A 22,733-nucleotide genomic window follows, 5' to 3' on the forward strand; every position below is an offset into this window, starting at 1 on the left:
CTCTAATGCCTATATAATCGTTCTGCTTTACAGTAACATCATTGTTTATTTGCAGCCAGGTGGCTTTTGCCAGTGTTTCCATGATGGACTAGGAGGAACGCAGGTGCCTTCTTACACTGCTTCAGTTGTTAGCATGAGCCCAGCTTAGTGTCTTTCCCCGCAACCTCTCTGATTATTTCTTCTGAAATTTTCCATGGCCGCATTAGTCACTTAGTGTGTTACTGGCAGTGAGTTTCTGATATTTCTAAGTCATCTGCAAGATGGTGCTTGAGAACTTTGAAGTTAATTCCAATACTAGCCACAAGGTCAAAATTTCCATATAAATTTTAAAAATCAGTGAAGCTGTGTTATAATTATGTTCAGCATAATAGACCTTTGTCACTTCTGGTCCACCTGTGGTCAGCGAGCCCTTCCTGTGTTCAGGGAGTCACCTGCATCCACCTCCCTCCCTGAGGTCATGACCAGAAACTTGCTTCCCCAGCCTGTCTTGCAGCTGGGGCACCGTCCTCGCCCTGGCGGGGGCAGGCCCAGCATTGTGTGGCCTTGGGGGCAGCTGTGGCAGAGTTTGTCGTGTTGGAGTAGCCTGTGCACAGGGCAGGGTCCGGAGCAGTTTCGAGGTGTGGTTTGGCCGTGTTCTTGCTCTATTTAAACCTCTAAGCGTGACTGGGGCCAGTCAGGCTAGTTTCCTATCTAAGTGGCTTTTGCTTTTGTTTTGTAAATTCCTTTTCTTCCTAAGGCAGTGTGTGTTCTCTCAGTGGCCCCTCAGAACAACTGACTGATAAACACCAGTTGCTATCTGGAATCTCATCTGACCTTAAATGCTGGGGGAGCTAGGACAGGACTAGGGAGCATTCCCTAGGCTAGGTTAGTTGGTGGTAAAATACTTTGGCAAGCTGTTACTGTGCATGTGGACGGACTGGTGTGAGGGGAAATGGGAGGGATACCACAGAGCATGAGCATGGGTTGGTCACTTCTTAGGCAGCTGTGATGTTGGTGCCAGGCTGCGTGGGTTCAAACCCCGGTTCTGCTGGCTTGCTGTGTGACCAGGTGTCTCACCGGAAATGGAAATGATAATCATACCTACTTAGGATTGTTAGGAAGATTAAGTCAATCATCCGAGGAAAGCAGTATCCCAGAAGTGTGGCGTAAATGCAAGCTGCCAAGTCCTGCAAAAGAACGAGGAAGCCGGCCTCCCGAGAGTCTGGTTCAAAAGCAAGAGTGAAGAAGAAACCCGGCCTCGTGGAAGGCTCCCGTGCTCCCGGCCTGCGTCTCAGTCCACGGAGTTCCGAGGTAGAGCCCGGCTGGTGCAGAGAAACCTCCTGTCCCTGAAGCTCCACCAGCGGCCCCAGCAGCAGCCTTCCCCGGAGTTGGGACTGGAGAGTGTAGTGCCGCGGAAGCGGAACTAAATTGTCCTGCACAAATGCTACTTTTCCACTAGAAAGGATGTTTCCGATTGCTCAAGGCAACAGCCTTAATGACTATGTAAGGGAGAGGGCTGGACCCACCCCCACCCCCCACCCCCACCCCCCAGACCAGCTGCTGTAAGACAGTGCTCCAGTGAGCCCCTCTAGGTGAGCTCGTGGTCAGGTTTGCTCCGGGGAGGGACAGGCAGCCACCCACGTCCTGTCCTGCTTTGTATGTCAGGTCCTCTGTCCAGGGCCAGTCCCCTGGCTTTGCAGGTGTATACCAAGTCGGGCCACATTTGGATCTGATGGAAAAAACTGCCTTTCAGTCCCAAGATTTGGGCTGGATTTTTCAGTCACTGGAAGCGACTTGGTGTTGTCTCTGGGTCAGGGGTGAATGCCTTTATGTGTTCATGTGGGGAGAACAATGAGTATTTGGGGGGGCCGAAGACGTGGACTGGTAGCACTCCATATCCCAGTACCTATCCCCAAACTTCTATCTTAGGCCTCTTTTAAAGGCTGGAAAAGTTAAATTCTTACCTGGAGCCAGGAGCAGCCATGCGACGGTTCTGGCCTGTGAGTTCTAAGTGGGAATGGACTGTGCATTTCGGTAGTTCCAGAAATGCCTTTATTTGGCCAGTGGAGTGTGGCAGCCAGTTAGTCCAGGGGATCAGCCAGTGTGCCAGGGAGGGTGCAGAGGAGAGGCTTGGTCACCTCCATGAGTTGTCACTTTTCAGGGTCTCTGTACAGCTGTTCCTATATTGCCTGAAGGTGCATTCCCGTCTTGCTGATGCAATCTGTTCCCAAAATGTGTGTGATATTTTTGGAAAATGAGAATATTTTTTTGCAGATTTTTAATCTGCAAATAATTAAAAATCATGTATTAGTAGAAAACCTTGTAGACTTTTCTCAGTTTGCTCTTCTTAGAAGCAGTCCCTACCTAAACTGAAAGAGAATTTAGTTCTTCATTTTGTTTCAACAAGCATTTCTTTTGTCAGTTACTGGGTTACAGATACAGATTTTCGCACTGGGGATGAAGAAATGAATACAGTGGCTATCCTTGCTTTCAGAGAGTTCATAGTTTATTTCAGAGACAGTCACACAAAGACAAAACAGGGCAAGGTGAACAGTGCTGAGTGCTGAGATAAGATACATTATTCGACTTGAGTACTTTGAGGTTAATGACATTGTCCTCTCTGGTCCCAGCATCTAGCACGTATCTGGTAAACAATAAAGTGATAGTAAATTTGCTGGCTGTGAGGCTACAGATCACAGATGACTGAGCAGATCTCTTAGGAGGGGCAGAGTCTGACACTGCAGTTAAAGAAATGGTGACTTGAGCCATAGATCTTGAAGGAAGAGGCATGATTGCCCTCTTTAAAGGCAAGAGGACAGCTTTCCCAGACAGAACTGCAGGGGAAGGACAGAAGTGATGGTGACTTGTGGCCTTCTGACCTTGAGCTAGGAATCCTCTGATCCCAGCTGGGTCACTTCCTGCTCTCCCAGTTTTCTTCAACTTTTTATTTTAGACATACAGAATCCTGGGACAGCAGTACGGAGTTCCCTTGTGCACTCCCATATACAGTCATATCTCACATGGTACATTTGTCACAATTAGCGATATTGATGGGTTATTCTATAGAGAATATATTATTATAAATTATTAATATATAATTTGTTCAGATTTTTTAAAGTTTTTACCTAAAATCCTTTCTCTGTTTTAGGATCCCATTCAGATACTACTTTCCATTTAGCCCTATCTTCTTCGGCTCCTCCTGGTTGTGACAGTTTCTTAGACTTTACTTGTTTTTGATGACTGTGACAGTTGACTACCGGTCAAGTATTTTGTAAACAGTCATCAGTTGGCATTTATCTGACAGTTTTCACATGGTTAGACTTGGGTAATTTGGGGAGTAGGTGGGGGAAGAAGACCACAGAGCTGTAATGCCATTTTCATCTCCTGTCAAGGGTACGTACTATGAACATGACCTGTCACTACTGATGTTTATCTCAATCACTGGACTGAATTAGTGTGTGTCCGGTTTCCCCACTCTGAAGTTGCTCCTCTCACTCCCGTACTGTGCTGTACTCTGGAAGGAAGGCTCTGTGCACAGCCCACATTTGAGGAAAGGGAGGTGGGTTCCACCTTCTCAGGGTAGAGTGGCTCATAAATACTTGGAATTTTGCATGGAAGATTTGTCCCCTATTCCCCCATTTGTTGATTTATTCAGTCTTCTGTCAGTAGGAGTTTATTGATAATCTACTTTGGATTATAAACCAGTATTCATTTTTTGACCTAAATTGTTCCAGCTTTGGCTGTTGGAATCTTTTTTGGTTGGCACTTATATCCCTTTGGCTTTCAACGTCCCCATCATGATAGGGTGTTTGCTTATAGCATTTCCTTACTTTCTGGCACTACCAGGTGCTTCAGGTTCAGCTTGCTGATTTCCTGCCAGAGTCCTAAAATCAGCCATTTCTCCAAGGAGCAGTTGTTCCTTTTACCAGGGAATGGTGTTAGGAACCAAGATCTGGGTATTGGATGTGCTCACTGTTGTTGGGGTGTTATTGCTTCCAGGCCCTCTCAGCTGATAGCATGAGGAGAAATAGACATGTATAGAATAACCAGTGTCTGTGTGGCCATCTATTTGTCTATTCTCCAACTCTGATCCCCTGTCCCCTGGACTCCCACCTTCTGCCATCCATCAACTTGATTGCTTCAATGCCACTTCCAGATGTTTAATCCATACCCTCTGGGAAACAACTTTATCAGCTAAAATACAGTGCTTATGTACAGTTTATCATGTTTAGTTGTACAGACTTCACTCATTTCTGGTTACTTAGGGGAAAACTTTATTCCCCATCCCGACCTAATTTAGTAAGGTGGCTTTTGATGTTTGTAACATTTGGATTTACCTGTCACATTCTGCATTTCACCCTGGGATCCCCCAGTCTCCTAAATGAGTTGTTAAAATTTTTATATATACATTAAGGTTTACTCTTTGGGCTCTGAAGTCTTAACAGGTTTTGACAATAGCTTAATGTTCTGGGTTCACCAATACCATATTACACAGAATGGTTTCACTGTCCTAAAAAACATCCCTGTGCTGCACCTGTTCAGATCTGTCCCCTCTCCCTTGCCTGGCAACTACTCTCCTTATTGTCTCTGTAGTTTTGCCTTTTCCAGATTGTCCTCTAATTGGAGTCATACAGTATGTGTGTGGCTTTTTCACACTTTCCTTCCTTAAACATTGTGCATTTGAGATTCATCTATTCATGCATATGTTTTTGTGCCTTGATAGCGTGGCTTTCGTCAGTGACCAGTATGCCATCGTCTGGACGATTATTCCTTCCCTTACTGCGGGTTATCTTGGTCATTTCCCGGCTTCGGCAGTTGCGAATCAGGTGCATTAAATGTTTGTGTGCAGGTTCTTTGTGGACACAGTGTGGACATTTGTTGGGTAAATCTCTAAGCGTGTGATTGCTGGATTGTGTGGTAAGACTGTACAGTAAGACTCGCATCTTTTCAGGTTCTCCCCAGACTGGCTTCTCTTCTGAAACATATAAACGTTCTTAAATCTGAGAATCCCTTCTGTAGGGAAAAGAAATTAAACCCTTTATTGTTTAGCTCACTTTCCTCCTCCCCAGTGCCCAGCCTCTTCTTTCACAGTTGGACTTCTCAAAGAATCACGTGCCCTCCGTGGCCACCTGCTGACTTTGGATTCCCCACCCCCTCTCAGTTCAGCCTTAAGGAATGGGGTTGTAATTGACTACAAATCAGACCTCTGCTGCCAGCAGACCTTCTCGGTTGCTCTGTGAATGATCACTGTGAGCCACTTCTAAAAGGGGTCTGTTCAGTTCTCCTTCCTGACCTTTTATGGCATTTGACATCTAACCACTCCCTCTGTGAGGCCTGTGACCACTCTTCCTGCTAGTGTTTGCTTTTATCGCTCACCCTCTCTCCCTCAGTGATTTGATCTGCTCTCCCAGCCTTTAGTTTCTGCTGTGACTAACACACATCTTGATCTCAGCCAGTCATTACAAAACTTCTGATCTGTATCCAACTGCCTATTAAATGTCTCCCTCCCATCTGAAACGTGTTCAAACTTCACTCACTTTTCCCCTTTCAAACCTCCTGCTAAGCGCTCTAATTTGGAAAAAAGATTGCCTAAGTCAGAAGCCTAGACATCATCTTCAATTCTTCCTTTCCCCTTCTATCCCAACCCCATCTGTAATTGAGACCTGTTGATTTTATTTCTTTTCTTAAATACTGACCCAGGGGGGTGCCTTGATTTTAGGAACCTCATTCTCCTGGCTGGAATGGATGCTGGTCTCCAGCCTCTCTCCCTGTGATGATTGTGCTCTCTTCCGATCTGCCAAAGTAATGCCTTAGCTGTTTGGGTTTTGCCCAAAGAGAAGAGACTTTGTTCTGGTCACGTCTCAGCTCTGGAAGCACACAGCTGGGGAGCTCTCCCTGACGGACCCCGTGCCTACTCAAACCACCACACCTGCACCTCACATTCCAGCAGGTGGGAGCAGCGGCAAGTTGATTGGCCTAGAGAATGGACGCTTGCCCTGTATTCTTCCAAGAATTATCCTGCAGCTGATAAGTTACTACTCACGCAAGGCATATTGGCACCACAGGCCTTACGATGGAAAACAACAGCCCTCTGTTCTGTACCCCTCCTGCGAGAGCTACCTTTAAATGTATTAGCTGGTCGCTTCTGGTCTCTGGCTCCTTATTCCTAAATGCATCCTCATGAGGCTACGTTCCACTCCCCCTCCTGCCCCCCACCCCCACTCCCATTCTTCGCCTTGCTCTTCCTCAGCTCACGTCTAAGAATAGTCTGAACTCGGTCTCCCCCCTTCGTAATTTCCATTCGCTTTCCGGGCCACTGCATCTCGAGTGAATCCAGGAAAGGGACATTGACCTGGCACAGAGAGGGGAAAGCAATCCCCGAGATGATGGAGAAGTTGGTCCCTGTGGGAGCCAGAAGACGGGGGCTCTCAGAAGGACGTCTCCGGGGGGAAACCCAGTCCTCTGACTCACTTCCAGGAAAAACTTGATTCATGATATTCCAGGAAAAGTCGCACAATGATGAAAATGGACCATGGCTTAGCTGAGAGTAACATACAAAGTGTGGCAACAATACAAATACTTATTTCTGGTTCTATTTTTTAATGCTCCTCTATGACTGACTTGGAAGGAGGAGTAGAGGGAGTAGAAAGGCTAACTCTGTTGTTCCCAGGAACTCATGGAATTGTTAAAATTCTCTTTGACTCCCCCACATTGGATATCTGTGCTGGATTCTCTCTTTTCATTTTCTGAATTTCCTATTTTTGGTGGGGCTTAGTAGTTTCCTGAGAAATGAGCCTTGGGAAGTAATTTTTTTTTTTTGAGGCTTTTGCATCTGAAAATAAATTTTGTAATCATACCTGATAGTTTGACTAAATCAGGATTCTTGGTTAAAACCCATTTTCCCTCAAAAATGTGAAGGTATTGCTATCCTATCCTCTTTCCTTAGTGCTGTTGAGAAAATGAATATCATCCTTTAGATATGTTTCTCTTCTCTCAGGAAGGTTTTGTGATTACGTGCCTTGGTATATATCTCTTCATTTGTTAGGCATTTGGGATGGACTCGTTCAATCTGGAAATTCATGTTTGAATTCCTGTCCTGGAAATTTATCATGTCATATGTGATATTTGATAACTTCCTCTGCTTCCATCATTACATCTTCCTTCATTGTATCTCTTCTGGAGCTTTTATTAGTCAGTTTGTTCCTGAATTGGTCTGTCTTTTCTCTTATTTGCTGACCTCTCATCGAGGCAATAAAATGAAGTGGTTAAGTCCAAGACCAGAACCTTACGGGTTTAGAGGTAGCAGAATTGGGAAGCTGCGTGTGTTGTTTTATTTTTAGAAACAGTACATGATAAAGATTTTCACGTCTCTTGAGGGACAATGAATTTAATAATCACATTTTATATAAATGCACATATATCAACACTGTGGGAAAGCTAGCAGTTCCCTTCTAGAAGAATTCCTCTTAATATTTAGTTATTAAGATACAGATACTATTTGCTAAATATAAAGACGTGGACTTCGTTCTGTGAAATGCGATTTAGTAAGTTTCCTTTTTCAGTCATTGGCTAGACATTCATAGAATAGATTCTGCTTTTTAAAGGTGACCCAAAACTTCTGGAAAAATGTGTGAGAAAGGGAAAGATTAGGAAACTAGCTTACATGGAGAATGTCTTGGGGTTTACAACTATGATAGCAAAGAAAGACAGTGTTACTACCTTATCGTCCCTTGTGAAGGTACATTGCTGGCAGACTATTTTTAAATGTTTCAGGACACCAGTGACTTCCAGATTTGGGAACAGCTGGGTCCTTCTCTTTAACAACCGCCTTTTCCCCCTCCTCTGCACTATCAAATGATATTAAAAATACCTCTTACTAAATCTCTTCTATTATCTTCTGCTGTGTCCCACTAAGCAGAGAACACCTGATGTTTTCAAGTTTCTCATAAGCTAAGGCACCGTAGCCCGTGGACAAGCTTGTGCGTGGGTCCGTGGCTTGTCCGTGGACAAGCAGAGCAGACGCAAGTGGAGGGAATGGGTCCACAAGAATGGAGTTGCTAAGGGAATTTTATTACTGAATTATCTTCAAAAAACAGAAGGAACAAATAGAATCAGAGTCTGATAATTTAGCAGACAATCTTAAACTAGCAAACATACATGTTCCAGTTACTTGCAATACTGTTCTTCGGGCTGTAGTCAAGAACTGAGAAACAAAATCAGGCTCGCTGTATCATTTGGAAGTAAACAGATGGCGAGTCAGCGAACCTTTGTAGGCGAGGACAGATATGGGTACTTCGTGCGGGGCCAGCTGTATTGAGTCATTCTGACCTGAATTTTGCAGAATTCTTATCAAAATTTCGGTTGAAAAGTAAGTTCAGGGCTGTTGTTCCTACTTTCGGTTTTTATTGTAATTTTTCAAAATAATACATGCACATAATTATAAAATCCACGAAGTGCTCAGAGCCTCGTAGCGAAATAGAACAGATGTCTTCCTCACCAGCCTTGTTGCCCAAAGGCAAACACATTCAACTCTTTTAACTGACTTTTTAATGGCATTTATTTCTATTTTGAACTCGTTGGCTCACAAGCTATTTCTTGACTTATTATTTGTAGACCTGTTCCCAGTGATTTTCTGGGAGAGGAGGATTTAGTGTTCTCACCCCCGCTCCTGTGTCATCACTCCCTCCAACTCTTGTGAACTGTTTACATCAAAATTCGGAGTTAAAGCAGTCACGACAGACTTATTAGGACACAAATATGACTCACGCACGATCCTAGTATATTAATGGTTATTTTTTTATATAACCTTTGGGCTTTTTAGAGTTAATAATAATTGCCCAGTTTGAAAAAATTGTTCAGTGTATGTACCTATTGTAAGATTTTTCTGATTTCTCCATTGGTGTGTATCTGCCATTTAATATTTTTCCCCAGGGCAGGCACATCAGTGAATCTATGGGTTTTGTATTTTTCCTGGCGTCCTCTTCCCCAGTCCCGACCGGTCACTTCCTAGGCCCGCCGCGCGTCGCCATGTCGACACTTCCTTGGTGGTGGTTTATGTTGGGCCCTCGAGTCTCCTGCCTGCTACCTTCTCGAGTCTCCTGCCTGCTACCTTCTCGCTTGAACAAGATAATCCTCCAGGCGTTGATGTAATTGAAAATTGAGGGGGTGGAGCCACCTACAGTGCGGGCAAAGTTGAAGTTCGGGGCGTCTCTTCTTGCCTTTCACTGTTGCGGCGGCAGGGAGACGCCGACCGACGCGGCTGTCCGTCCGCGGAGGCTGTGTGTCCTTCAGGCTGACGCCTGCCCTTTACATCACGACGAGAGGGAAGGGGCCCGGGCCTCCTGCCTAGCTAGCCTGACGCGGCGCCCGTCTGCTCCCTTGCTTCTGCTCCGGTTACCTGTCGGAATTTGGGGAGTGAAGGAGGCCCCCTCGGGTCTGAAATACACTCCCCGGGGAGCCCTCGGGTGTGTCCCGGCGGCGTGGGGGAGAGGGTCCCAGCGGGAGGACGGAGCGAGCGTGAAGGGGAAGGCCCGTCTCAGAAGTGCGCTCTGAGTGACCTTGTTCATCCGTCCGCTCCGCTCTGCCTCCCACCTCGTCCGGCATTCTTTTCTCTCTCTCTTTTTTAAATCCAGTTGTGAGGAAAAGTGGTCACAGAGAACCCGGCTGAGACTCAGTGGGCAGTGCTGAGAGGCAGGTTCTGGGCAGAATCAGAGTGCAGTCGGTAATAAAACCGCCTTAATCTCCTCTACATCAGTGGGAGCCGTCAGCCCTTTGCCAGCAACATTTCAGTTCCTCAGTGGACAATGACATCAGAGCCAAATGGGAAAGCCGCGCGTTCTGCACGGTTCGGCCTCCCGTGACAAAGATGACAAAGGGGAAGAGCAGCTCCGTCTGTTTCCTGGGGCTGCCCAGAGCAAATAGCCACAACCGGTGGCCTCTGACAGAATTGTTTCCTTTCACAGTTCTGGAGGCTACAATGCTGAAATCAAGGCACCAGTGGGGATGTACTCTCTCGGGAGGTGCTATGGGAGGACCCCTCCCTGCCTCTTCCTGGCTTCTGGCAGCTGCTGCCCATCCTTGGCATTTCCTGACTTAGAGACTTAATTCCAATAGTCATCATGTGGCATTCTGTCTCCATGTCTCTCTTCTTCTATGGACACCAGTCATGTCGGCTTCAGGCCTCCACCTGCTCCAGCATGACCCCATTGTGACTCCTTATATCTGCAAAGCACTGCCTCCAAATGAGATCATATTCTGAGGTGTCTGAAAGGACATAAATTGTGTGGATGTGTGTGTGGGGGGGAGACACTAGTCAACCCAGCACAGTAACTTCAATAAGAGAAGGCTTTTGTTGCTTACAGAAAAGTTCGCATTACAGAAAAGATAATGCATCCAGGGGGTGGCCAGGTGAAGATATCAGGTACTCAGGGGTGGCCTGTCTGATGGCTCCTCTCTCGTCAGCATGTGCCTTGCACTTCATGGTGTGTGAAGGCTGCTTAAGTTCCATCCATCACATCTGCCTTCCACCTTTGAGAGGGAGAACAGGGGAGAAGAAGGGTTCACGTGGCATGTGCCAACCATCCTTCACACCACAATTCAGTATTTCTGCTTACATCACATTGGGCAGAACTTTGTGGATGAGGCTTTGTGACGTAGCCTTTTTTTTGGACAGCTTAGTGTCCCACTCAAACTTGGAAGTTCCGTTTCTGAGGAAGAGAGAGTGGACGGAAATTAGGTGGGCAGCCAGGAGTCTCCCATGGTTGGAGCGGCCTTGTCCCTCTTCCCCACATCATGTGGAGTAAGTGGATTCTTAAATGAATCTCCAGAAGTTTCTGTGTTTATTAAGCGATTCTCTAAATGTCTGGATAGTGCTTTCTCTCAAAAGCTGATGTATGTTTGTAGGACTCAGAGATGGTTGAAGAACTCCTCAAGTGACTTTTTTTTTTTTTTTAATGAAATCCAGAACTACCGCGTTACTCTAGAAACTCAAGGGGAGTCGTGATGCTTCATGTCTACCCTTGTGCGAGCCTGACTATGAAACAGTCCCAGCCTCCCTTATCCTGCCCACGACTCGCCAGATCTGGAGAAACGGGTCCCCCTTACCTTCCTGCGTCCAGGCCACCGCGTCTCCGTGCTGCTCTGCTTCCATGCCCGTCCTGTGTGGGCTCACGAGCACCCAAAGGTGTGGACACAGTTGCGGTTTCTGCAACAGTCCGAGTCTAAACCTTCTCAGAGAAAACAAAGGGGAGAGATACTACCTTTGCTAAAAAAAAAACACTTTGGCCCCGTAGGAAGTCTTCAGGGACAGGAACGGAGGAGGACACTTCACACTTCCCGCCACCACACGTCTCCCCTGGTCCGGTGAGTCATCGTCTTCGCTTTGACGCGCGGTCTCTGAGTCACCTCGCTTCTGCGCCCGCCTGTTCCAAGTGCTCCGGCTGAGGGGCGCCTCCCCCCCGACAAAGGGGGTGGCGGTCTCCAGTTTCTCTTCACGTTTCGGGCTTCTCATGGCCTCAGTAGCACACACAGGTGTCAGCGCCGACCCCCAGCTTGAACTAGGTCAGCAGGCCCTGCGGAGGGGACGTCCCAGTAGGAAGGTCACAGTCATGTCCCGGTGCGTGGCGAGAACTTGGGGGAGGGGTCAAGAGGCGGGGAGGACACCTGCAGCGGCCCCCTCCTTCGCCCGAGCTCACCCGTGTGCGTGTGCGTCCCCGTCGTACATCCTCGTCTCGGAGTGATGCCTTCGGGATGCCGGGCAGGGAGGAGGCTGGGCCCCGCCGGAGAATCCCTCCTTTTTCTTGAGGAAATGAAAGCGGCTCATTTTCTCAGACTCTCTGTAGACTTCGTGATAGCCGGTGGCTGGGGAAACTCATGAGTGCCCACCCCTCAACAGCAAGGCTGTGTGTAATTTGCACACTTGGTGATGTCTCGCCGCCTGTATTATTTTCATAACAGTAACGATGCAGGAACGAAGGCCACGCTTGGCCTCCAAGCCATTAGACGGATGCGTGTTTTCTGATACAAATAAGCTTTCTCCGACCGGTCCTTTTATGGTCCCCACCCCACACACACACACCAGCCACCCACACAACCCCACATTCTGAGTAGCAGGTCCCTTCCTGCTAACGACAGACCTTTGGGGCAGACCCAGAAGTAGTTTGCAAAGACCGGAGACATCGCCCCCTGAGGGGTACCAGCGGACCCACCGCAGTCTTTCGTGGCCCCCGCAAGCCTGTCTGTGCTGAAATGTTTCCTCTTCCTGGGGCGTAAAGGGGAGGAGGAGGCTGGAGCAAGATGCTGACTTATGTGGCAAGTCGATTTGGAAATACTGGGTGAGGAGGGAATAGGGCTCCAACTTGCTTTCCTCAGTGTTAAAAGATGCCATCTTCCTGCTGATCGGCATAGAGGAAGGATTTCAGCCAAATTGTGCTTCGGTTGTTGACTTTAGCAGGTTGAAAAGATATTCAGAGAAATCGTATATTTTATGCCAGTTGATGCGGTGTTTCTTGAACGCTTACTGTTCCATTAGATGCTATGATAAAGTCTATCAGACGGCTCAAAAAGTCTCTAAAATATGTAATCAATAAAGCTAGCAAACGGATGAAGGTGAAATTAGCCCCAAAACACATTCAGAGCTTAGAGGAAAGGTTTTTTTCCTGACTTCTAGAGCCATATTAAAACAAACCATTCCAAAGCATGAACACTGCCATCCACACAAAACCCCCGGTGTTTGATCCCTGGCTCCTGTGCTGTCTCCAGTGCTTCCTCCAGCCGTCGGAGAGGGGCCACTGAGCAAGCAGCTCCCATCGGGGCGCAGAGCTGGGACATTGAACTTCAGGTGAATCTTGGGGCTCTGAAACAGGTCATGTTACTAAAATGTTTTTAAATCCGCAGTCCAAGGTTGGTGCTGGTCTAGAACATTTGCTCTAAGTTGTAGGAACTGGGATATAGAGAGCTTTAATCACACTGAGAGCACTGCTCCCAGCCGTCCCTGGGCCATTCTGTGAACAGGCCTGACAGGCCTTCAGATCCGTCCTCCCGGTGCAGGAGCTCCGTGGGACAGGCGTCCGTTCCCCCTTCTCTTCCACACATCCTCTGCTTTCCAGCGCCCAGGTTAGAATTCTGTTTGATGAGAGGAATGTAGAAACATCTGGGGTCAGGCGCCTGGCTGGCACGTGTGCCTTCAGCTCAGGTCATGGTCCGGGGGTCCTGGGGTTCGCGCCCCACGTCAGGCTCCCTGCTCGGCGCGGAGCCTGCTTCTCCCTCTACACCCGCCCCCCACCACCCAGCTCCTGCTCGCTCTTTCTCTCTCTCAAGTAAATAAAACTCTTTTTACAGATTTTTTAAAGAGCCGGGGTCTTTGAGGGAAAGCTTTGGCTCTCCCGGTCAAGGGGAAGGATGGGGCTGTGCTACGTCTGTCCCCGTCCAGGCCGGCGAGCCCGGGCCAGCCGCGGGGCCGCACACGGCGCCACGACTCGGCGCGCCCGGCCTGCTCTGCCGACCGCGGGCTCCTCTGCCGGAGAAAGAAGCCGTTTCTCGGGGCCGTCGCGGCCGCGCGAGTTTCGTTACCGGTGGGCGGAGGCGCCCCTCCCTGCGAACGGGGAGAGGCTCCCGGCATTATTTTTCACGTTGACACCGAGCGGAGGAGGCACTGCCTCTTGGTCCTTGGAACCCGCCGGTGCGCGTCTCTGCGCCAGGCGCGGGGCGAGGCCGGCGACACCCGGGGACGAGCCGCGCCCGCACCGAGCCGCGCGGCAGCGCCAGCTCGTACTCAGCGACGGTCGCTTTGGGACCCTCGGACTCGCGCACGGTCCGTCGCTGCCGCTCGTCGGGCTCTCGTCGGGCTCTCGGAGCGGGAGGTTCGGGGCCGTGGCCCCGCTCAGCGCTTTGGGGCGCGCAGTCCTCCGAACTCCGTCCTTCCCCGCGTGGGCGTCGCGCACCGGCTGCGGGACCCGACGCGCTCGGGGGCTCACGTCGCGCAGGAAGACGTCCGGCGGCGGGCTGGAACGCCGCTCGGCTTTGGGGCCGAATCGTGCGCACCAACAGTCGGGGTCGGGGCCAGGAAAGCGAAGGATGGGCCCGGCCTGGGGCGCCGCAGTGGGCCCGCCGGCGTGTCGCTCAGGCTGCCCCGCGTGGGGACGGGCACTGCCGCGGGGCCTCTGCGGCCGGCCCGTCTCCCTCTGCCTGGTCTCGCGGGGGGCCAGGGAGCGTCCCCCGGTCAGCGGCCGGCGTCCTTCCGTCTGAACCCCGTTTCCCTTAGGAAGTCCGCCGCGCCATCCGGCCTCCCCGACCGGCCCGTCCGCCCCGGGGCCGCGCGCTGTCCTGTCGTGTCAGGACGACGAGGCGTCGTGGAGAAGGGAAGTCCCGGGTCAGCCGGTGACCGCAGTCGGCGCCAGAAGCCAGATCCCCGGCTTGCTGGTCCTTCTGCCGAACCGGCCGTCCGGAGCTCTGCCTCGGGGAGGCCCGGGGGCTGAGCGGCTCTCCGGACGGGCTTGGTCCGCCTGCTCCCCCGAGAGCCGCGCCTCCCCTGGGGACCCCTTCCAGCGGGAGCCGCGGCCCTCAGGGTCTCCGCGGTGGTGGCGGGTGGGGGCCCCAGTGCCACGGCCACCCGCCCGCGGTTGCACTCCCGCCGGGCGGAGGAGGCCGCGGCCGGGAGCTAACGGGGTGACCGGTGCAGAGAAGAGGCGAGGGACAGGCAGGCTTCTGGCCTGTACCAGGGGCCCTGGGTCCGCTGCTCCCCGTGCAGGCCGCCACGGTCCCTGTGGTTTGGGGGTTCTGCCTCTTGTTAGCAGCATTCTTCCCGCTAACCGCCCTCCGGCCTGAGCCCCTTTGAGTTTGACGTCTGTCCTTTCACACCAGGAGGGAGAACCGTCGGCCTCCGCGGCTACTAGAGAAGCGCCCTCACCCCCGGGACTGGGATTTCAGCTCTTACCTGTTCGTGACCCCCCACATGTCATCCTGCCCTCTCGTCCTTAAACTGTCCTTCCGTCTGCACGGCGGCCGGGTGAGGCCCGGGACACAACCACAGATGCCCCCGGAACATGGCACCATCTAGAAATTCATTCCCGGGCTAATTCTTGAAGCCATCTTAGAGCAGCAAGGGCCTTGTAAGAGCTTAAAAGCTCTTCTCAGATCCCATCTAGTGTATGTGCTGCCCCAGTGAGCACTCACAGCCCTTCTAGAAACTCCCAGCAACAGATCCGTGATTTAGCTTTCTTTTTAGGTTGTTTTTTTTTGTAAAAGTAACCCATGATTCAGACGGTCTGGAATCCCCTAATTATGTTGTATATCTTTTGTTGTCCTAATTGGGGTCTTTGGTTGGGAAGTAACCGCAGTGCCTTGGGGCAGGCCCAGACTTGCTGAAAATGTTATAATTGCTTTTGTGTAGACCCCCTCTCTTTCAACTGTGGAGAAGTTTCTATTTAAGCGAAGGAATATGAAGCCAATTAAACTCATACTTTTGATATTGGGGTTAAGTTTAGATGACTGGTATCTATTTGGCATTTTAAGAACTTGGAATTTTTAGGGACTGTGGCAAATGTGACTATCCAGCGGACTGACTCTGTAATCCCGCTTTAATACAGATATATGACTGATTGGTGTGGACTTGTGATTTGACCTAACAGGTGTAGTGCAATTTTATGACGATTATAAGCACTGTGGGAACATCTGAAAGAACTTACAATTCACCACATTTAGTTGGTTGGTTGGGAGGGCCTGTGAGCAGACCCAAGTGTGCAGAAGTATAAAGTAGTTCATGAGTGCAGCTTTACCTCGACAAGGCGATTGTCTAAATAACCACGTTTCTACGTAGGGCCTGTTGTCAAGGTTCCCCTTAACAGTGACTGTTAAATTTTGCTGTATTTTACATGATAAGGTTATAAGTAGAATAATTTTAAGTTAAGCCTAAAAGCTTAAAGAAAACCCCAACTTTTGAATTTGGATAAAACGAGTGTTAAAAATAGAAATAACAGGCGCCTGGGTGGCTCAGTGGGTTAAGCCGCTGCCTTCGGCTCAGGTCATGATCTCAGGGTCCTGGGATCGAGTCCCGCGTCGGGCTCTCTGCTCAGCAGGGAGCCTGTTTCCTCCTCTCTCTCTCTCTGCCTGCCTCTCTGCCTACTTGTGATCTCTCTCTGTCAAATAAAAAAAAAAAAAAAAAAAAAATAGAAATAACTCCATGCAGTCTTCCGTACAGATAAAAGCCAGCCTCATGTAGAGTAAATGTCTGTGCTCCTCCGATGTGAGAGAGCCTGTGCTCTCTTTTAAGCGGCCATTGGGTCCTTACATCCGGCCGACAACTAATGTTCTCTGCATCTTACAGATGGTGAAACAGAGGCCGAGGAAGGCAGAAATGGGCAGAAGGAGATCCCCCAGCCGCCCTCCAGCCTGGCTCGTCCACTGTTGCGTTCGCCTCTAACTTGTCCTTATCACAGGTTATGTGAAAGCCCACAGGGAAGACTTGCCCTTTTTCTCTGGAAGCGATTCTGTGACTCATTTAAATCACAGGGGTTCTTCATGTCCCCTCAGAAGGCAGCAGCGCATTCTGGGACCCTGATGGGGGTGGGAAGCCACCCCTTGGCCAGAGCAGTCAACCCTGATTTCTGGGAAAGAGGCAGCTAGGCTCCTTGGCCATAAATAGTTATTAAGACTAAGGCTGCTGAGGTCTAGTGGCCCTCGGTTCACAGCTAAGCTGGCCCTCTGGGGACAGTGACTTCCCGCCTGCGGGACAACGACCAGGGAGAAGCCAGCTCCCTGGGGCAAGGCTGGGGCGCAGCAGAACAGCCGCCTCGGTCAGGAGGGAGCGCAGGGAGGCCTCGGGTCTGTCCTTGTCTGGCCGGGCACCCAGGCCGGGCCAGCTCCTGAGCCGAGGCCGCCTTGGTGGGCCATGACACGGGGCGAACACACACCTCCACGGGAATCAGACGTTTGTTAGAGCGAGGAAAAAACAACAACGAAAAGCCTGCTCCTGTCCTGGCGTAAGATTGAGTGAACTTCGGAGAGCAGCCTGGTGACGTTCTGGAGTCATTTAGGCCTCTGAGGTTTTCAGTGGCTCCCTCCTCAATGCCACCCCAGCCCCGGGCTCAGCGGGCTTCAAGGGCCCGGGTTAAGCCCACCACCGAGTTTGGAGCCTCCCTTCCCTGACTCCTCTGCAGAAAGGGGTAGCTTGTCCCCAAGTGCCAGAGAGCTGGTCAGCCTCCAGGCACACATTCCCAGCGCCGCAGCTGCGATGCCCTGGGCCCTGCGGAGCCGGCGCCACAAGGACAGGTGAGCAATAAATCCAACGGTACGTCCCTGCCACTGGGGACATCAGGGATTGAACAGAATCTGTGCCCTAGAGATGAGATCCTGATTTCTGAAACCAACTGGAAAGAAGATGATTAATTACCTTCTAGCATCGTCAGGGCTGAACACAGGAATCGGTTTTAAACAGGAGGATTTGGGTGGAGGGTGGTGTGCCTTAAAGCATTTTTTAAAAACTTAAATTCAGTTAATTAACGTATGGTGCATTGGTTTCAGAGGTAGAAGCCGTGATTCATCAGTCTTCGATAGCACCCGGTGCTCGTTCCGTCCCGGGCCTCCTCCTCGCCCGTCGCCCAGTGACCCCATCCCCCGCCCACTCCCCTCCAACAGCCCTCGGTTTGTTTCTTACAGTAGGTCTCTCTGACGGTTTGTCTCCCTCTCCGATTTCATCTTTTTTTTCCCTCCCTTCACCTATGATTCTGTTTTATTTCTTAAATTCTACATGTGAGTAAGATCGTATAAACTGACTTATTTTGCTCAGCATAACGCCCTTTAGCTCCATCCACGTCGCTGCAAATGGCAAGATTTCATTTTTTGGGTGGCTGCGTAACAGTCCGTTTTAACAGGAGGGTTACTGGGGAAGGAGACTCTCTCTGAGCCAGGTCAGACTGATTTGGTGGGCACGGGAGACCCATGTCCTCAGGGCATTAGGCCAAGCCCCCCACCCCCCATAAACCTGTTGTCAGTTTGTACCCATTTATTCGGTTTAAAGATTTACTCTCTGTGGTGGGCAGGACCCCACACGGTTCCCCGGGATTCCTGGCCGGGCACACACAAAGCTTCCCGTTATTCAGTCTAACACTAATTCAGGTACTGCTGTGAAGAGAATTTGCAGATAAAATGAAGATCCCCGCTCAGCTGAGCTTAAGGGAGGGCGATGGTCTGCACAGGCCTGAGCGCTTTAAGGCAGGGAGTTTCCCCCCAGGATCCCAGAAGAAGGGGTCAGAGGTCGAAGCGTGAGAAGCGATGGCCTATTTGGACGGCCGACTTACAGAAGGGAGAAGACCACGTGGCAAGAAGGCAGGCGGCCCCTGGGAACCGAGAGGGGCCCCGGCTGACAGCCGGCAGGAGAAAAGGACTTTATTCCTGCAGCCACGGGAGCTGAATTCTGCTCAAGGGAGTGAGCTTGGAAGCAGGGTTTTCCTCCAGCCTCCGGATGGGCGCTCCGCCTGTGACCATGATTCCAGCCTCGTGAGACCCTGAACGGAGACCCCAGTCTCGCTGCGAGACTTCCGACCTACAGACTCGAGCGTCAGTACGTGGTATTTTAAGTCACTGCATAGCCGAAATGCTGCTCCTCGTGCTGCTAGAAATTAGGCCGTTCCCATCTTTAATGGTAATTAGTAGCTGATTACACAGCCAAATCAGTTTGGGAGTTCTCTCATTTACTGAGTTCTGCAGCCTCTATAATTACTTTTTTAAGGTTTTTTTTTTAACTTTTTATTTTGAATTTCAAAACACAAAAATATTGCAAAGAGGACAAAGAATCCCCCCCCCCCCCAATTCCCCAGATGTTACAGCAGCGGAGTACAGTCACCTGAATCCGGAGATTAATATTGGCACAATACTATTCCTGTGTCACCCTCTGTCCTGCTAACGTCCCCGTGGGGGTGGGCGCCATCCAGGTCAGCTCTTCCATTTAGCCTTCACGCGTCTTCAGCTGCCTTTCAGCAAGAACCCTTCCTCAGTCTCCTTGTCTTCCACGATTTTGACATTGTTGAAGAACTATTTGCCAGTAATTTTTGTAATGTCCTATATCTTCAGTGTCTCATGTGTCCTCAAGGTCCAGTTCAGGTGATGCGTTTGGGGCAAGAGCACTACCCGTGTGATGTGTCCTCCCCAGTGCATTATATCCAGAGGCACCTGAGGCCGACTGGGTCTATCACCGGAGACCTCAATGTTGATGATGTGCTCCAGGTGGCTTCCAGATTCCTCTGCCGTAAAGTCACCGTCTTCACTTGGTCATCCGTGATTACCTTGTAGGAGATACTATGAGGCCGTGCATCTCCTGCCCCCACCGCACTACTGCTCGCTACTTTCAGCGCCCGCTCCCGGTCCTGCTTCTCCCGGAGACGATGAGGTCTGTGTTCTTCACCCAAGGGTGACTTTTCTCGCTCCATGATTCCTTCTACATCTAGGATTCTAATCATTTCCATAAATTTTAGAATTTGTGAGGAAGATCTTTCCCTCCTTCACTAGGTATTTAGTGAGTGTTTTCTTTATTTATGTCAGTATAGACTCACGGATTCTCACTTTATTCTACGGGGCACGATCCGTTTCCACCACAGTTTCTTTTCTTGCTCGGACTGGCTCGGACGCGCCCTTTCAGCTCCGCTTCTGTGGCTTTTGCACACGCCCTCGTCATCTGTGGGTACCTCAGTGAAATAATTCCTTGGTTTCTGGCACCAGGAGGTGTTCTGGGCTCATCTGGTACTTCGCTGTTCCAGCCCTCCAAGGTCTCTTGGTTCTTTCAGTCGGAGACTGGTATTGAGACACCAACAGCTGCGAGTTAGATGTGTCGTATAACTGCTTGCAATGTTTATGGTTTTCCCAATACTGTGGGTCACTGATTCATTCATAATTACACAGTGAGACACGTGTGCACCTGCACATGTGCACGCACACACACTCACATGTTGGTAATGGGCAGGTGAGGAGCTCATCCCCAGGCAGCAGGATTTCCTTTGTCCCACGCGACCCCGTGGAAGCTCAGCGCCCATTCCTGGGCCGGCGCCCGGGCTCCACACTGCATCTCCCAGATGCTGCCCGTTGCTTCTCTCCTCTTCTGGGACCCTTCCCTCTCACTACCCCAGGGACCCTGCTTCCAGATCTACTACTACTACTACTAATAGCAGCAGCAGCAGCTACCTGTCATTGAGCACTTCTGCCCCACGCAAATGCAGTTTCACTGAAACCTGACAGCAGTCCGTGAAGATTGCATTATACCCATTTGACAGATAAGACAGTGAGGCTCGAGAGGGCATGTCACAGAGCCTAGGAAGCCGGGCGGGGATTCTTAGCCCATCTCTTCTCCCCACCCCTGCTCTTTGTACGCACCCATCCTAGGGCTGGCTGGCTGTAGGTCATCTGTTGGCAGAACCCCAGGAGCAGGAAAGCTTAAGACAGCAGGAGCTTTAAACTTCGGGGAGCATACATGCCAAGGGGCATAGAGTAGGGGGCGGGGGATGCCCGGAGGTGGGGACAGCCCCCACTGGACTCACCACATTGGGGAACCTGGTAGAGGGGCCAGGGCTCTCAAGTACTGTATGCGCCCTGGTGGTCCCTGTCCCCAGGTACGCCTCTTCCTTCCTCCTTCACATACTGCCCCACTGTTCCCTGGCCCCTCTTCCTATGGCCTGAATTCCTTCATTGCAGACAAAACCTCACATTCTATAACTAGAGAAGAAAGGCTTGAAAATGCAAATGCCTACCTAGGGAGGGCCGAGGGAGGGAGGGGTTTCCAGGCTAGAAAGTGTGAGATCTTTTCTTCTTGAGTGTCACCCTCCCTTTGGAGAGGGCATGAAAGCCTTGGCCTAGGAACTGGGAAAGTCATCCTGGAGGAGGGCCCTTTGCTTCCTGCACTGAGACCACCAGAGGCTCTGGGCCTGGCCCTTCCTGCCTCAAGAGCCTGGGGTGGGGGCTGGCACCCAGCGGGTCATCGATGCCAGAGGAGGGGGTGGCTCGTGCCCCAGGTGAAGGGATCCCCAATTGTGATCCAGTGCTCGGGGGCCCTCACCCCACAGCCCAGTTCCGTGCCCCTCTCTGGGTCTCTTAGTGCAGGCCCTGAGAGGACTGGGGACATCCTGATCAACCGAGAAGCTTGCTCCCGTGCACATTCTTGCACTGCGCTCTGGACTTAGTAAATCAGAAACTGCCCCGGCGGCCCAGCCCTTGTCACAGTCCCCGCCCTCCAGCCTGCTCTCTGGGCCCCCACGCTGGAGCGCGCCCTGGTCCTCAGGACCTCAGTGACCAGACGATGCTATTGAGGGCGACCGTCCTACAGGGACAGTAACTGGGGCCTTGGAGGAACGACAGCCCTCGCAGGTTCCCCCCGTGCTTCCAGCCACTAGGCGAGAGCCTCGGGCCACACTCTGCTGTGAGGAGAGCTCCACGGAAGAGCAGGGTTAAGTCAACAGTCATTAGACTGACACAGTCGGAAGTTCAAGTTCAGAGAGTAGTGACAGAATGACGGCACCCCATGGCTCGTACTGCCTCGTTGACAGCACCTGGAATATATTCCCCATTTTAAATCATTTCATCTCTTGCCTCCGTGTCCAACACCGAAGACCGCATCCCCCTACCCCAGCCCCTTTTCCCAGCCCGTCCTGGGGCCTGGCTGCCATGAGCTCGTTCTTGAGCAAATCCGATTTTTCACGCCGCTCGTTTCTCTCTTGTGTGAACTTGCCGAGGCCGTTCCCTCCCTGGTGCCGAGGACAAGCAGAAACACCCTCCCAGTTGTGAAACGTCCACGGCAACCCGGCTGGCGCGCTCTGCTTGGGAGCCAAAGAGCAAGTGTCCCGGGATTACCCACAGCACCGGAGAGGGCCACTCTCCTGCGCGACAGAAGCAAGACAGCGGCGAGTCCCATGCCTTTGTTCGCCCACAGGGCGACACTCCAAGGGGAGAGATCAGGCTCCGTGGGCCCAAACCGCTTTTCCTCACAAGGCTGCTGATACCACCTGTGTGCGGTTCCCACACCAACAGGCAGTTTCTCGGTCCTGCCATTCGGTTCAGTTCTGACGTGACTCCCTGGAGTCAGCAGACCCCACAGGGTGGGGAAGGGCTCGGTCCCACAAGACTTCAGATGCCAATGCCGCGACTGCGTGCCCGGGTACCCACTCTTCTGTCCGACTTGACTATGAAGTCAGGGGTCCCCACAACTTTCCCTCCTTCGGGTCTGAGAATTTGCTAGAACGGCTCCCAGAGCTCAGAAAAGTGCCTTATTTGGTATTATCAGTTTATTATAAAGGATACAACTCATGGAACAGGAGAGCCGTCGAGGACAAGGTCAGGAGGGCAGAGGTGTGTGGACCTCCCACGCCCCGAGCACGCCTCCCTCCCGGCACCTCCCCGTGCTCACCGACGCGGAAGCGCTCTGAACCCTGTCATTTCGGGGGCTTTATGAGTGTTCATTACGTTGGCATGACGGACCACTGGCGATCCGACTCCATTTCCAGCCCCTCTGCCCTCCTGGAGGTAGACCACCTGGAGGCGGTATCCAAAGTTCCAACCCTCCCGGCACGATGCAGTCTTTCTGGCCACCAGGCCTCACCCGAAGCTGCCTACATGCCCTGCCCCAGCAGTCCTTTCACGGACAAACACTCCCTCATTCCTGCGCAGATTCCAAGGGTCTTGGGAACCGCGTGCCAGGAACTGGGGACAAAGACCAAATGTACTTTTCTTACTGTATCACAGGCACGTGAGTCCACAGACAATGAAGGAAAGGTGCTGAG

Source organism: Mustela nigripes, chromosome 6 (genome assembly GCF_022355385.1).
Source record: "Mustela nigripes isolate SB6536 chromosome 6, MUSNIG.SB6536, whole genome shotgun sequence".
NCBI classification, from domain to species: domain Eukaryota; kingdom Metazoa; phylum Chordata; class Mammalia; order Carnivora; family Mustelidae; genus Mustela; species Mustela nigripes.